At 51.3% G+C, this 16,653-nt stretch overlaps 1 long non-coding RNA gene across 1 annotated transcript; it reads right to left on the minus strand.

Moving 5' to 3' along the window:
* Positions 1–463: 463 nt before the first annotated feature.
* Positions 464–1,802, minus strand: LOC123089273 (uncharacterized). Its single transcript, XR_006442246.1, has 2 exons — positions 928–1,802; positions 464–819 (listed from the first exon to the last, which is right to left on the minus strand). It is a non-coding gene; the product is annotated as an uncharacterized lncRNA (long non-coding RNA).
* Positions 1,803–16,653: the final 14,851 nt, after the last annotated feature.

Genomic DNA, 16,653 nt, shown 5'->3' on the forward strand with positions numbered 1-16,653 from the left:
ACTACGAGATTGTTGCTTGATATGTGATTCCTCCATTGATCCAATTAGTTTTTGTTCTAGTGCTTTATTCATTGCAAATTCTTGTTGCCTTGGTGACCCTGTTCTTAAGCTTGCATATTAAATTTATGAGGTCCCAAGTAATTCTAATGCATGATATAGGCTCTAGTCACTTGTAGGAGTAGTTGTTATCTGTTCAGTTTTATTTACTTTTATTTTGAAGTTACTAAAAATTTCAGAAATATTGCAGAAAAAGAAATATGTTTAGGAAAATGTACCAAGGTGGTTCTTCAAGGAAGAAAGGACCTCGGCTCGCGATACGCGAGCTCGACGACAAACTACCAAGGGAAGCTTATGTACGGCCTTGTGAATGGCCGTCGGAGCCATTTATGGTTGCAGCGGGTATCAAGGATGAATTTGATGCATATGTGCGTAATGCCGACCTTGAGGCGTTCATGCAAGATAAGTGCCCACAGTACCAGTACTTAACTGATTCATTTGTGAGAAGGTTTGAATATACATCTTTGCACAATTCCCAAAGTGTCATGTTTGATATCTCCCCTAATAATAAACCACGCATTGCTTCTGGTTGTCCGCCGCACCTTTTTGCAAAAAAGTCCCTGATATTTTAGTTACTTAACCCACAGTTCTTTTTCTAAGTGGATCTGATAAAACCGTTTTCACCAAAAAAACACTTTACATCTGCCGACGTCCGTCGCCTAACCGCACACAGCGCCTCCATGCGCAGGCTCGGGCTCGAGCCTCCCGCCGCCCCGTCGGCCGACCACCGGAGCACCGCAGCCATACCAACGCCTTCTCAATCTACAACGTGCTTTCCAAGACCAAACAATGGAGTGACCCACTGGATTTGAGTTGTCTACAACATGGATGAGAGAGTTGAGAGAGAGAGAGCCGAGGTTGCTTGAAGACCTGCGGTAGGGCTGGAGCCAGTTGCGTGGCCCACATTGCGGACGAACGGGTGCTCCTCTTGAGCGACCTCCTCCTCCCGACGGCGGCACAGACAAGGGGCGGCAAATCCGGCTGCTTCGGCGTGGATCCAGCGACGGGACGGATAAATCGAGGTGGAGGAGCCCGAGTCCGACGGAGAGGCAGCCGATCGGAGGCGGGAAGAGCTCCAAGGCAGTGGGGCGGCAAATCCGGCTGCTCCGGCGTGAATCCGGCGACGGGGCAGACAGATCGAGGTGGAGGAGCCCGAGGCTGATGGAGAGGCGGCCGGTCGGAGGCGGGTAGAGCTCCAAGGCGGCGGTGGTGCTGCGCTGTTGTTCGGATCAACGCGGAGGAGCACGAGGGCGACAGAGAGGTGGCCGGCCCGTCGGTGGGACGAGCTCCAAGGACCAAGGTGTCCATAGTGCTGCGGATTGTTCCTTCGCGACTCTCTTCCCTGGAGAAAACAAAGATTAGAGAGAGTGAAGAAGGATAAGGGAAAAGCTGAGAGAGAGAAGGAGAGGCGCGGCGGCAGCTAGGCTGGCTCGTGGCACAGAGGAGCTCTTCTCTAGGTTGATTGGAGGAGGCAAATTTTTTTGGATGTGCTTCTCTAGCTAGGAAGCCGGCTGCTGGAGTGGGAACAAGGGGAAAATCTGCGAAGGGGAAAAACTGGCGCAGAAATAAGTGGGGTTGCGTCCTCAAAAGATAAGGCTGCGCGATAGCCTAGCGATTCCTATTCCACAACTTACATCTAGAGCATTCTCAGAATAAAAAAACGCCGTCGGCAGGCAATATGGCAAGACTGGCTACAAAATCAATCAAGCTGCTTTTTAGACTAGCTTTGAACATATAGTTTTATTTTTTACGGGAAGAACATGTATAGCCTCTTTGGGGAAAGAACGTGTATAGCTTATGGGATGAGTATATGATAGTCCCTCAGTTCCTAAAGTACAAGTCTTCTTTAGAGATTTCAGCGAAGACTACACACAGATGTATGTAGACATATTTTAAAATATACATTCATTCATTTTGCTATGTATGTAGTCAATATTAAAATCTCCAAAAAGACTTATATTTAGAAGAAGAGGGAATATAAAGTCGTAAAATCAACGGCACCTTTAATTTAGTACACCCTTTTTTTATTAAATCAATGGTGAAGGTTAAAACTTACTTCTTCGATTACGAGGGCATGATTGCCAAATTAAAAACTAACCAACTAATCATGTGTGTGCGCCCCTTCGATTACAAGGGCAGCAAATGGTAGCGGCCGGCGGCGGGAGGCACATGACAATAAACGCGGTGGGAATGGTACACAACAACGCACGACTCGGCATGGCTGGACAAGGGCATCAACGTTTGTAGTGTGTAGTAGGGCGTTGGTGATTTGCGAGCGTTATGCAGCTGATGTGGGGGCAATGGGGGCTCGATCGAAGGCAGCGTGTGTGCTTGGTTGTCAGTGTGCGGGCATGGCGGCACGTGTGTTGCATGGCGATGGCTGGCACTAACGGCGAGGTTGGCAGCGGCAGTGCAAGATGCGAGACACAACTCAGCATATACTCCCTCCGTTCCTAAATATTTGTCTTTCTAGAGATTTCAACAAGTGACTACATATGGAGCAGAATGAGTGAATCTACACTCTAAAATATGTCTATATACATCCGTATGTGGTAGTTCAATTGAAATCTCTAAAAAAACAAATATTTAGGAATGGAGGGAATAGAACACTATCATTCACTAATTGTTGCCGATGCAAGCAAGTAGGAAATTCTCACGAGGGATGGACGTAGGGGTGTATAGATATATGTACGCCTTGCCAAAGGTCCTTAATGCTCTTTTATATATTTTTGAGGGGGGTTGTACCCTTTCCTCTCTCTCCATCTCTTTCTTTGGAATGACACTCACAAGAGTGACATTGTACGGTCGCGTGGATGACATTGATTGGTACTGAATCTGCATATGTGCAGTAGGGCGGTGGCTCGTGTTGACCACGCCGGCGACACCTTGGCCCCCTCTATTTTTTTGTCGGCTCCCGGCTTTATCAACGAGGCGATGTGGATTTATTGTTTTTATATGATGAAATGTGGTTGCCTTCGTACGATACATCTTCACACGAGACAGGTTCCATTGATTACATGTCTCACTACCTTAGGTTAATCATATATGTCTTGCGCTTTCCTCTCTAAAAATCCCACTTTGCTCGACCCGCTAGCTTCTGATATGATGGATGGCATGTTAAAAAATTTCCCCCGGTGCAACGCACGGACACATTTACTAGTTTATGATAAATCTTATACCATGGACCTAGAAGATTTTATTACTGCTTGCAAACTCCCGGAGTGGGGAAGTAATAATGAACCTAGTAAATCTGAATATAAAGATTTTCTTGCTAATATCATTGTAGGAGAATCTAGGGACATAGCACAAGCTACCTTAGGGAGCATTCATTTTTCTTCTATACATTACTTTGCTCTCTTCGTTGGTAGATGTATTAATGGTAAAGATGAAGCATGGCACATGTGTGTCCCTGATTTGTGTATTCTCAAGAGTGTTGTATTAGGTGATAAACAATACAACTTGGGGGCAATTGTTGCACGTAGGTTGCATCATAATGGTTTAGCTGGAAACTTTTTCAGAGGAATTTATGCAACTCGTGTGGCTAATTATCATCAGATACCTATACATGAAAATGATACAGAATTGCTTCCTGTTTATTTAGATCGTAATGCTATGATTAGTCATCAATTCCTTGAAAGGAATGACCAATTCCTCCAATATCGATTAATTTTTGACAGACGCCGTGTCGTCCATATTACTCTCCCTGCTCCTACCCTTTTTGATTATCAGGAAAAACGAAGATATGTTGTCACCAGGGAGGAGACAAATGAACACGAGAGGAGGGCGGAGGCAGCCCGCCGCCAGGCAGCAGCCGAGGAGGCAATGACTGATGCATCTCAGTACGACCCCAGTTACAACTACGGATATCAGCCAGGCTATCCATGGCCATAAACCAACTTAGGCCAAAAGCCTAAGCTTGGGGGAGTACGTATTTCCGACCGACTTTACATTCATGTTCACACACTATTCTAGTCGTCGATGCTCATACTCTTTCATTATATTATCCATGCTAGCTTAAATTCTTTTTCTAGTTTTCTTCTTGTGTGTTTGATAAACTTTAAGAAAAACCAAAAAATTAGTTAGTTTAAACTCCAAGCTTGTAGTAATAATTAAAAAAGAAAACCCAAAAAGATTTCTCGTTCTTCTTTTACCTGTTGGGAGCTTTCCCGTGTAAATAGTTTTATTTCTTTTCTTTTCCTTTGGGGGTCAAGAGTAGAAGACCATATTAAAATTGTTTAGTGGCTCTCATATGCATGATTGTTGATTTAATATAGAGCCCATATTACCTTGTCTTCTCTCTTGAATTGAATGCTTGCAGATTCCAACTTAGTCCAATGCACGCACACTCTTCTTATTATACACATCATTCGACCGTGCAAGTGAAAGGCAATAATGACTATATATGATGGACTGATTGAGATGAGAGAAGCTGGTATGAACTCGACCTCTTTTGTTTTTGTAAATATGATGAGCTCATCGTTCCTGATTCAGCTTATTATGAAGTAGACATATTTCTAATGACATTTAGATATTATAGTTTCTTATGCCATGCTTAATTAGCTATGAGTAATAATGATTTACTTTGCGTGCCAACATGCTATTAAAATGATTGTGATGTGGTATGATGAGATGATATCCTCCTTTGAATGAATTGAGTGACTCGACTTGGCACATGTTCGTGCATGTAGTTGAAACAAAATCAACATAGCCTTCACGATATTTATGTTCATGGTAGATTATATCCTACTCATGCTTGTACTCAGTGTTGATTAATTTTAATGCATGTTCATGACTGTTGTCGCTCTCTCAGTTGGTCGCTTCCCAGTCTTTTGCTAGCCTTCACATGTACTAAGCGGGAATACTGCTTGTGCATCCAAATCCTTTAAACCCCAAAGTTATTCCATATGAGTCCACCATACCTTCCTATATGCGGTATCTACCTGCCGTTCCAAGTAAATTTGTATGTGCCAAACTCCAAACCTTCAAATGAAATTCTATTTTGTATGCTCGAGAAGCTCATGTTCCAACTAGGGCTGTCTGTATCTTCCCTGCTAGGTGGGTTATTCTCAAGGGGAGTGAACTCCGCTCCTCATTCAAGAGAAAATGGCTGGTAACCGGGATGCCTAGTCCCATGATCAAAAAGATCAAAGAAAATAAAAATAATTAAAGAAAACTCCCCCAGAATTGTTGTTAGTTGGAGGCACTCATTGTTTCGAGCAAGCCATGGATTGATGCTTGTTGGTGGTGGGGGAGTATAAACTTTACCATTCTGTTTGGGAACCTCCTATAATGCATGTAGTATGGAAGATATCGCCATCTCATAGTTGTTGTGTTGACAGTGAAAGTATGCAGCTCAAAATGTTATTTATATCTCTATTTTGAAATCGAGCTCTCGCACCTCTACAAATCCCTGCTTCCCTCTGCGAAGGGCCTATCTATTTACTTTTATGTTGACTCATCACCCTCTTATTAAAAAGCACCCGCTGGAGAGCACACTGTCATTTGTATGCATTACTGTTAGTTTATATTGGATATGACTTGACTGGATCTCTTTTACCATGAATTAAAATGTTTAGTCAGTCCTTGATCTTTAAAGGTGCACTACATTTATGTTTTGCGGTCTCAGGAAGGGCTAGCGAGATACCATTTTGTTATATCATATTATGATTATTTTGAGAAAGTGTTGTCATCCGAGTTTTATTATTATCGCTCGCTAGTTGATTATGCCATATATATGAGTAAACATGAGGCCTGAGTGTTATTGAGAATATGGTTAGTTCATAATCTTTGCTGAAATATTGAATGTTGTCTTTACATATTTACAACAACAAGAGCAAACAGAGTTTGTAAAAGTTTTTCTTTATCACTTTCAGTTTGTCAACTGAATTGCTTGAGGACAAGCAAAGGTTTAAGCTTGGAGGAGTTGATACGTCTCCAACGTATCTACTTTTCAAAACACTTTTGCCCTTGTTTTGGACTCTAACTTGCATGATTTGAATGAAACTAACCCGGACTGACGCTGTTTTCAGCAGAACTGCCATGGTGTTATTTTTGTGCAGAAACAAAAGTTCTCAGAATGACTTGAAAATCCACGGAGATAAGTTTCAGAATATATATAAAATACTGGCAAAAGATGAAGGCCAGGGGGCCCACACCCTGTCTAGGAGGGTGGGGGGCGCCCCCCCCTATAGGGCGTGCCCCCTGTCTTGTGGGCCCCTGATGCTCCACCGACCTCAACTCCAACTCCATATATTCTGTTTCGCGGAGAGAAAAATCAGAGAGGAAGTTTCATCCCGTTTTACGATACGGAGCCGCCGCCAAGCCCTAAAACCTCTCGGGAGGGCTGATCTGGAGTCCATTCGGGGCTCCGGAGTGGGGGATTCATCGCCATCGTCATCATCAACCATCCTCCATCACCAATTTCATGATGCTCACCGCCGTGTGTGAGTAATTCCATTGTAGGCTTGCTGGACGGTGATGGATTGGATGAGATTTACCATGTAATCAAGTTAGTTTTGTTAGGGTTTGATCCCTAGTATCCACTATGTTCTGAGATTGATGTTGCTATGACTTTGCTATGCTTAATGCTTGTCACTAGGGCCCGAGTGCCATGATTTAAGATCTGAACCTATTATGTTTTCATGAATATATGTGAGTTCTTGATCCTATCTTGCAAGTCTATAGTCACCTATTATGTGTTATGATCCGACAACCCCGAAGTGATAACAATCGGGATACTTCTCGGTGATGACCGTAGTTTGAGGAGTTCATGTATTCACTATGTGCTAATGCTTTGGTCCGATTCTTTATTAAAAGGAGGCCTTAATATCCCTTAGTTTCCACTAGGACCCCGCTGCCACAGGAGGGTAGGACAAAAGATGTCATGCAAGTTCTTTTCCATAAGCACGTATGACTATATTCGGAATACATGCCTACATTACATTGATGAATTGGAGCTAGTTCTGTGTCACCCTATGTTATAACTATTACATGAGGAATCGCATCCGACATAATTATCCATCACTGATCCAATGCCTACGAGCTTTTCATATGTTGTGCTTTGCTTATTTACTTTACCGTTGCTACTGTTACAATCACTACAATACTGCTATCTTTACTTTTGCCACTGTTACCATTACTATCATACTACTTTGCTACTAAATACCTTGCTGCAGATACTAAGTTATCCAGGTGTGGTTGAATTGACAACTCAACTGCTAATACTTAAGAATATTCTTTGGCTCCCCTTGTGTCGAATCAATAAATTTTGGTTGAATACTCTACCCTCGAAAGCTGTTGCGATCCCCTGCACTTGTGGGTTATCAGGCTCCCTGAGGTTGATACGACCATGAGGCCGCCCCCAGTTGTTTATCACCAGCGCGGAGCATAGTGCTTCCATATGTGTACGGGCATAGCCGCTCCTCGGCAGTGTCGACGGCCAGCGCGGAGCATGGTGCTTCCACTGGTGCGTGGGAGGGGGGCTCCCTGCTGCGGAGAGCCCCCGGGGCGTGTACAGCCCCGCCCTGACATGTGGCTTGCACGACAGGGCTAGAGGATGTGTATCTGGGCACTCGTGAGCCAGCACGGGACTCACAAGGCCCTACCTCAAGGAGGGTTGTGCCTGGTCTTGGGTCTTTGACAGATGTGTGTTCCTGCGAGACGGTTAGGTACGAGTGCTCTGCGTCCTCAGGTCCCGGCCCTCGAGCAAGCTCAGCCGCCACTGGTATGCCAGGTCGCGATGTCGTAGTCAAGGCCAGGGGGTGAGGGCTGGAGATCTAGTAAGAGCTCCTGGGTCGCGATGCTCAGGAGCCCCCCTTTTAATGCGCAAGCGAATTGGTAGGTGGCAATCGAGCAGGTGATAATCATAGGTAGATTAGGCATGAAAGGTAATTGGCTTAGGTAAATGCGGAATGGATACATGCCACTGGGTCAGACCCAAGCGGCTTGGGGATGATGCAGCCCGAGGGGCGCCCCCAGCAAATCAAGCCAAAGACATAAAAAGAGATACATGCCGCAGGGACGGACCCACGTGTCCTGGGAATGATGCCGCCCTAAGGGCGCTTGAGGGAGTCCTGGATAAGGGGGTATCCGGACAGCCGGACTATATACTTTGGCCGGACTGTTGGACTATGAAGATACAAGATTGAAGACTTCGTCCCGTGTCCGGATGGGACTCTCCTTGGCGTGGAAGGCAAGCTTGGCGATTCGGATATAGATCTCCTTCTCTGTAACCGACTCTGTGTAACCCTAGCCCTCTCCGGTGTCTATATAAACCGGAGGGTTTAGTCCATAGGACAGAACAACAATCATACCATAGGCTAGCTTCTAGGGTTTAGCCTGTCGGAGTAATGGGCCATGGGTAGGCTAACCCGAGCCCCAGAGCCTTTCGAAACATTGGGGCAGAATGCGCCCCTCAAGACCCCACGATGAAGAGCCGCCTCCTGGGAGTCGGCATCAACCATCCCTCACGGCCGAGTCCCAGGGATGGCTTCGAGGTAGGCCAACTCTCAGGTGACGGCTTCCAGATAAGCCGACTCTTAGCTGACGACTTCCAGAGAAGCCGGCTGTGGGAGTCGGCCCGCGACTCCGACCTCCTCCTTCCTGCGCCACGATGGGCGGGGTGGAGTACGGTCGCATCATGGCCGTCTCTACCCCGCTTATGAGGGGCTGGCATGGCTACAGTGCACCGTATCACTGGAGATCTCCATCATGGCGCGGCACTGTTGCCATGCCTGCCCTGCCCTCTGCCCTCGTGGGCGGCGCACTGTGCCCACGACGGCCTACCAGTATGGCACAGAGACGGCGGGACCCACCGGTCAGCGGGAGCACTGAAGACGGCGAGAGCGCCACAAAGACGGCCCCGTGGGAGTCGGCTCCCTGGAGTCGGCCGGCCCCTCCCACGGGCCCCGCACAACATTAACCAGATAAGATGGGGAATGGCGACAGTGATCTCCCGCCAGACGGCGGCACTGTTGCCATGACCCCATGACCAAGCCAGCGTCATCAGAAGTACCTCTACAGTACCAGGCCTGTCAACGGGGCCCGCCAGTCGGCTGGCCCCAGGAGTCGGCGGAGACGACGGCGGCCTGAGAGACAGACAGCTGGGACCCGCGCCCAGCCGGATTACCATTTTATCCCTGGGGGGCAGGCCTATATAAGCCCCCCGGGGCACCCATGCAACGGGGATAGCCTCTTTAGCATTAGACCGATCATATAGGAAGGAGGGAGCTAGCCTTGCCCTCTCCTACCTCCAGAAACAGCTCTAGGAGCACCATTGTATTCACTTTGCCATAGTGATCATGCGGAGACCCCGCAGAGCAGCAGTAGGGGTGTTATCTCCTCGGAGAGCCCTGAAGCTGGGTAAGATCCACCAGCGTGCATGTCTTCGCCTCATCCCGCTTCCGGGCACCGGTGACGTTCTACTCGCTCCCACCATGATAAGCCATCTGTTGGCATATGTCGTACCCAACCCCCGACATTTGGCACCCACCGTGGGGTGAGGTGCACCATCGTCCGGAGACCTGCTCTGGACGGGAACCCTTTTCCTCCCTGACGAGCACAGTCATCCCGGCATGCCAGACGGAGTCTGCGCCGATGCACTGCACGGTGCTGAGATCGCCTGCGCGGCCAGCTGCCTCGCCGAGCTTATCGGCGAGGTTCGCCTCTCCGATGAACCTGCGTCCGACGCAGGCACGAGCGGCCCCGAGAGCCTCCTCGCAGGTCTCCTCGACCAACTCCACGTCGCCGGCGAGCCTGCCATAGACCTGGAGTCCATAGGCTCCACCGACCCGATGCTGGTCGACTCCGACACCACGTCGCTCGACGTGTTCCCCACCAACGTGGTGGTCTACGACGAGCCGCTCCCTTGCGCGGAGAGCGGCGGAAGCACCGTCACGGAGGTCCTCGTCCTTGCTCACGGCAAGCGTTCCGGCGAGGGGGCTCGCGACCCACTTGATGCGGCCCTGCAAGACCTGACCGCGCCGATTCCGGGAGACGCTGACACTGAGACGCTGGAGGCGCGCCGCCTCCAACTCGTCGAGGGCGCGAAGAAGCTGGCAGGCATGAGACACTTGTCAGAAGTCTACCAGCGTGAGATGGATCGCGCTGTGGACGGCTCGCCGGCTCCAACTGGGCCTAGCTGCCTAGGCGCGGTTCGGCAGCGTGGCGCGGCCATCGCCAGCCTGTTCGGGGCCGATCGCCCTGTGTACGCCACGCCTGCGGAGAACATCCGCGCTGCCCAGGCGGTGGCAGATGAGCTGGACAACTTCGAAGGTGAAGAGCGCCGCCTGATGATGGAGCGAGTTCAACAGCTCCTCGACGCGGCTGCCGCGCAGAACGAAGTCAGTTGCCGCACGGAGGCGCCACGGCGACAAATCGATGACTTGCCTCCCCGCCGAGAGCAAGGCGCGATGTCTCGGACACCAACATGCGGTGTTCGCGGAAGAAAAGACAAGGATCCGGCTGTCAGCCATAGTCGGACTCGCATCACCATCGAGCACGACCAAGACGGACGCCCCAAAGCAGTGGAACGGCGGGACGACTATCTGCCTCCCCCTCCTCACAGGGAAAGGCAAGTCTCCCTGCCACCCGTAGAGCATCCGACTCTCGGCGACCACCTTGGCCGCCGAGAGGGAGTCGGAGAGAATGACGCCCGCCACCGGATCGACCGACTCCACCGATCCCTGGCGTTGGAAGAACAAGACGAGTTGGGTCCTCCCTGTTTCGGACCCCGCATCCGAGACGAGCCCTTCCCCAAGGGGTTCACGCTCCCCCGAGATACACCCAAGTACACCGGATCCGTGAAGCCGGAAGATTGGCTAGTTGACTACTCTACGGCCGTCAACATAGCGAACGGCAACAAGCGTGTTGCCGTAAAGTATGTTCCACTCATGCTCCAGGGCACGGCCCGGACATGGTTGAATAGCCTGAAGCCCCGCAGCATCGACAGCTGGGTCGACTTCACCGAGGCCTTCGTCCGCAACTTCACGAGCACGTACAAGCGACCTCGCAAGCCTCGCCAACTCTCCTTGTGTGTGCAAGGCCCCGACGAGTCCACTCGCGACTACCTCATGCACTGGGCCGAGCTTCGGAACTCTTGCGAGGGTGTGCACGAGGTGCAGGCTATCGAGTACTTTACTGCAGGGTGCAGAGAAGGCACCCTCCTCAAGCACAAGCTCCTCTGCGATGAGCCGAAGACCCTCGATGAGTTGCTGGTCACGGCAGACAAGTACGCCACGGCCGACTCCTCCATGAAGGCGGAGATTCAAGTTAGTGCGACTGGCAAAGTCGCCCCTCAGGCTCCAAGAACTCCGGCCAGGGACACCAGTCGGCGGCAACAGCAAAGCGACCACAAGCGCAAAGCCCCACAGCCGGCAGGTGGCGACAGTCGAAGACCAACAGCCGGAGGGGCAGCCTCCGACCAAGCGATAGAAAGGCCGCAAGTCCAACTGGTTGCCGGCCTTCTCCTACGAGCAGACTCTAGATGGCCCCTGCAAGTTCCATAGCGGTGCAAAGCCGTCAAATCACACCACCCAGAAATGCCACTGGCTCACCAGAATCGCCAAAGGAGACGGCCTACTCCCTCCCCCGCCTGCTGGGCCGCCGCCTCCACCGCCGCCTCAGCAGCCGGCTGTCAGGCCAGTCGGCACGATACAAGACGAGTTCCCGGATGAGCACGGAGCCTATGTGGTGTTAACCAGTGTGGCTGACGATCGACGCAGCAGGCAGCAGCAGTAGCAAGAGGTGAACGCAGTCGCGTCAAGCACTCCAGAGTTCATGCACTCGTCCGAGAGGCCTATCAGTTGGAGCAGAGCTGATCACCCAGAGGTGATGCCGAATCCAGGCTCCTATGCCCTGGTCTTAGGCGCCACACTTGCCATAGATAGGCGGGTCGCTCGTTTCTCGCGAGTGCTGATAGACGGAGGCATCAGTATCAACATCCTGTACAAGGATACCATGGAGAAGTTAGGAATCAAGCGGAGACAGCTTCAAAGCAGCCGGACTGTGTTCCACGGCATTGTTCCCGGCCTTTCCTGCTTGCCAATCGGCAAAATCCTGATAGACGTCCTCTTTGGGGACAAAGATCATTTCCGCCGAGAGCCAGTTTGGTTTGAAGTGGTGGACCTCGAAAGCCCGTACCATGCGTTGCTTGGCCGACCTGCCTTGCCCAAATTCATGGCGGTCCCCCACTACGCCTACCTCAAGATGAAGATGTCGAGTTCCAAGGGGATTCTAACCATAGCCGGCGACTACAGAAAGTCGTCTTCCGCGGCCGAAAGCAGTCGGCTGGCCGAGTCCTTGGTGATCGCAGCTGAGAAGCGGCTTCTTGATCGGGTTGTGGTGATGGCCGACAAGCAGCCTGAGATGTCGCCCGACCCCAAGGAGTCGGAAGCAGAAGGATCATTCAAGCCGGCCAGAGAAACGAAGATGATACCCTTGGACCCAGAGCACCCAGAGAGGTACGCTATCATGGGTACAAACCTTGACAGCAAATAGGAAGGCGAGCTCGTCGATTTCCTTCGTGAGAATCGAGACATCTTCGCATGGTCCCCTAAAGACATGCCAGGTGTACCGACAGAATTCGCCGAGCACAAGTTACATGTCCGGTCTGATGTGAAGCCCGTCAGGCAGCCCTTGCGCCGCCTGTCAGAAGAGAAGAGAAGAGTTGTTGGAGAAGAGATAGCCCGGCTCCTGGCAGCCGGCTTCATTATGGAAGTGTTTTTCCCAGAATGGCTAGCAAACCCAGTCCTGGTGCTGAAGAAGAACAAGCAGCGGCGGATGTGTATCGACTACACAAGCCTCAACAAAGCCTGCCCCAAGGATCCATTCGCTCTGCCAAGGATTGATCAGGTGATAGACTCCACGGCCGGATGCGAGCTCTTGAGTTTCCTAGATGCATATTCTGGATATCACCAGATCAAGCTGAACTCGGCTGACAGACTGAAGACCGCCTTCATCACGCCGTTTGGTGCCTTCTGCTACCTGACCATGACATTCGGCTAGAGAAATGCCGGCGCCACCTTTCAGCGTTGCATGCAGAAGTGCCTCCTCAAGCAACTCGGCAGAAACGCCCACGTCTACGTGGATGATGTAGTGGTGAAGACGGAAAAGCGTGGAACACTGTTGGAAGACCTCAAAAAAACCTTTTGAGAATCTGCGCCGATTTCAGATCAAGCTCAACCCCGAGAAGTGCGTCTTCGGAGTACCATCCGGCCAACTCCTTGGCTTCCTGGTCTCTGAACGCGGCATAGAGTGCAACCCTGTGAAGATCAAGGCCATCGAGAGGATGGAGGCACCCAGACGACTGCTAGACGTGCAAAAGTTCACCGGCTGTTTGGTGTCCATCAGCCGATTCATCAGTCGGCTGGGCGAGAAGGCCCTCCCCTTATATCAGCTCATGAAGAAGATGACCTTTTTTGAGTGGACTCCCAAGGCGGACGAAGCTTTTCTCCAACTGAAGAAAATGTTGACTACGCCCCCTGTGCTGGCGGCCTCGACTCCCAAAGAGCCCATGCTCCTATACATTGCCGCCACCAGCCGGGTAGTCAGCACAGTCATTGTAGTTGAGCGCAAGGAGGAAGGCAAGGTGCTACCTGTCCACAGACGGGTATATTACCTGATCAAAGTACTGTCGGCCTCCAAGTAGAACTACCCCCACTACCAGAAGATGTGCTACGGCCTGCACTTTGCCGCCAAGAAATTGAAGCCTTACTTCCAGGAGCATCCAATCACTGTGGTCTGCATAGCCCCACTTGCTGAGATCATCGGAAGCTGAGATGCTTCTGGCCGAGTGGCCAAATGGGCCATCGATCTGGCTCCCTACACCATCTACTACCAGCCCCGCACCACCGTCAAGTCGCAAGCACTGGCCGACTTCCTCGTCGACTGGGCCGAGACCCAGTACCTGCCGCCAGCACCCGACTCCACCCATTGGCGGATGCATTTCGACGGCTCCAAGATGCACACCGGCTTGGGAGCCGGCGTCGTCCTCACTTCCCCCAAAGGCGACAAGCTCAGATATGCACTGCAGATCCATTTTGCCGCCTCCAACAACGTCGCTGAGTACGAGGCTCTCATTCACGGGCTCCGACTTGCCAATGAACTCGGCATTCGCTGGATCCTGTGTTATGGCGACTCTGACTTGGTGGTCCAGCAGTCATCTGGCGATTGGGACGCCAAGGATGCAAACATGGCGAGCTACCACTTTCTTGTACAGCAACTCAGCGGATACTTCAAGGGGTGCGAGTTCCTCCACGTGCCAAGGAATGACAACGACCAAGCAGACGCCTTGGCACGAATCGGCTCCACCCGCCAAGCAATACCATCCGGAGTCGCCCTTCGGCGCCTCCTCAAGCCGTCTGTCAAGCCTTCACCAGAATCAGACTCCATCTTCGTGTCGGCTCCACCCGAAGAAGTCGGATCCGACTCCAAGAGCGCTCCAGTCAAAGCCAGCCCGGGGACTTCAGAACCCGGCCTGGGGACTATGGCGACCAATCCGATGACTCCAGAACTCGGCCCGGGGACTGCTCCAGTTGGCCCAGGGGACTTCATGAATCCAGCAAGCAGCTGCGGACTCCAACCCGCCGCCTCCCAGCCCAGCCGCCCTTGTCCAAGTCGCAGTACTGGTAGTCAAAGAAATAGCAGCACCCTCATGGGCACAGCCCATCCTCAAGTTCCTAGTGAGCAAAGAGCTGCCAATTGATGAAACTTTGGCTCGACAAGTACAACGCCAAGCGGCAGCCTACACCATAGTCAACAGAGAGTTGGTCAGGCGCAGCGTCACTGGCGTCTACCAGCGTTGCCTCGAGCCAGAGCAAGGCCAAGCGATCCTAAAAGATGTCCATCAGGGCGAGTGCGGCCACCATGCGGCTTCAAGAGCACTTGTCGCCAAAGCATTTCCACACGGTTTCTTCTGGCCGACTGCCCTAGAAGAGGCCAAATAATTGGTTCAAAAGTGCAAAGGGTGCCAGAAGTTCCGCTCCAAGCCACATCAGCCGGCTTCGGCACTCAAGACTATCCCCATCGGATGGCCCTTTGCGGTTTGGGGCCTGGATATGGTCGGACCATTCAAAACAGCCCGCGGCGGCCTAACTCACTTACTCGTCGCGGTGGACAAGTTCACCAAGTGGATAGAGGTAAATCCCATCAAGAAGTTGAATGGTTCGACTACGGTGACTTTCATCGCCGACATCACGACTTGGTACGGCATACCGCATAGCATCATCACCGACAATGGCACAAACTTTGCCAAAGGTGCCTTGGCCCGTTTTTGCGCGACTCAGGGCATCAGGCTGGACTTAGCGTCCATTGCCCATCCGCAGTCAAACGGCCAGGTAGAGCGAGCAAATGGCTTCGTCCTGTCTGGCATCAAGCCTCGACTGGTCGAACCACTGGAGCGTTCGGCCGGCTGTTGGCTTGATGAGTTGTCAGCCGTCCTCTGGAGTCTGCGCACGACTCCAAACAAATCAACCGGCTTCACACCCTTCTTCCTCGTCTACGGTGCTGAAGCCGTCATCCCAACGAACATAGAGTTCGACTCTCCGCGAGTCACCATGTACACCAAGGAAGAAGCAGAAGAAGCACAGCAAGATGGTGTCGATCTGCTGGAAGAGAGCCGGCTGTTGGCACTCAGCCGGTCCAGCATCTACCAGCAGAGCCTGCGCCGATACTACAACAGGAAGGTCAGGCTAAGATCTTTCCAAGAGGGCGACCTTGTGCTCCGGTTGATCCAGCGAATAGCCGGCCAGCACAAGCTATCGGCGCCTTGGGAAGGCCCCTTCATTATCATCAAGGTGCTGGGAAATGACTCCTACTACCTGATCGACGCTCAAAAGCCCCGAGCACGCAAGAGGAACGACTCTGGCAAAGAGACGGAGCGCCCATGGAATGCAAATCTTCTCCGAAGATTTTACAGTTGATGCAGTATGTATCACGCTACCTGTTGGTGTCAAAACAAGCGGATCTCGGGTAGGGGGTCCCGAACTGTGTGTCTAGGCGGATGGTAACAGGAGACGAGGGACACGATGTTTTACCCAGGTTCGGGCCCTCTTGATGGAGGTAAAACCCTACGTCCTGCTTGATTAATATTGATGATGTGGGTTACAAGAGTAGATCTACCACGAGATCAAGGAGGCTAAACCCTAGAAGCTAGCCTATGGTATGATTGTTGTTTGTCCTATGGACTAAGGCCATCCGGTTTATATAGACATCGGAGAGGGCTAGGGTTACACAGAGTCGGTTACAAAGGTAGGAGATCTACATATCCGTATCGCCAAGCTTGCCTTCCACGCCAAGGAAAGTCCCATCCGGACACGGGACGAAGTCTTCAATCTTGTATCTTCATAGTCTTGGAGTCCGGCCGATGATGATAGTTCGGCTATCCGGACACCCCCAAGTCCGGAACTCCCTCAGTAGCCCCTGAACCAGGCTTCAATGACAACGAGTCCGGCGCGCATATTGTCTTCGGCATTGCAAGGCGGGTTCCTCCTCCGAATAATTTATAGAAGATTGTGAACACCAGGATAGTGTCCGGCTCTGCAAAAATAAATTCCACATACCATCGTAGAGAGAATAATATTACACAAGATCAATCTGCTG

This window comes from Triticum aestivum, chromosome 4B (genome assembly GCF_018294505.1).
Source record: "Triticum aestivum cultivar Chinese Spring chromosome 4B, IWGSC CS RefSeq v2.1, whole genome shotgun sequence".
Lineage (NCBI taxonomy): Eukaryota > Viridiplantae > Streptophyta > Magnoliopsida > Poales > Poaceae > Triticum > Triticum aestivum.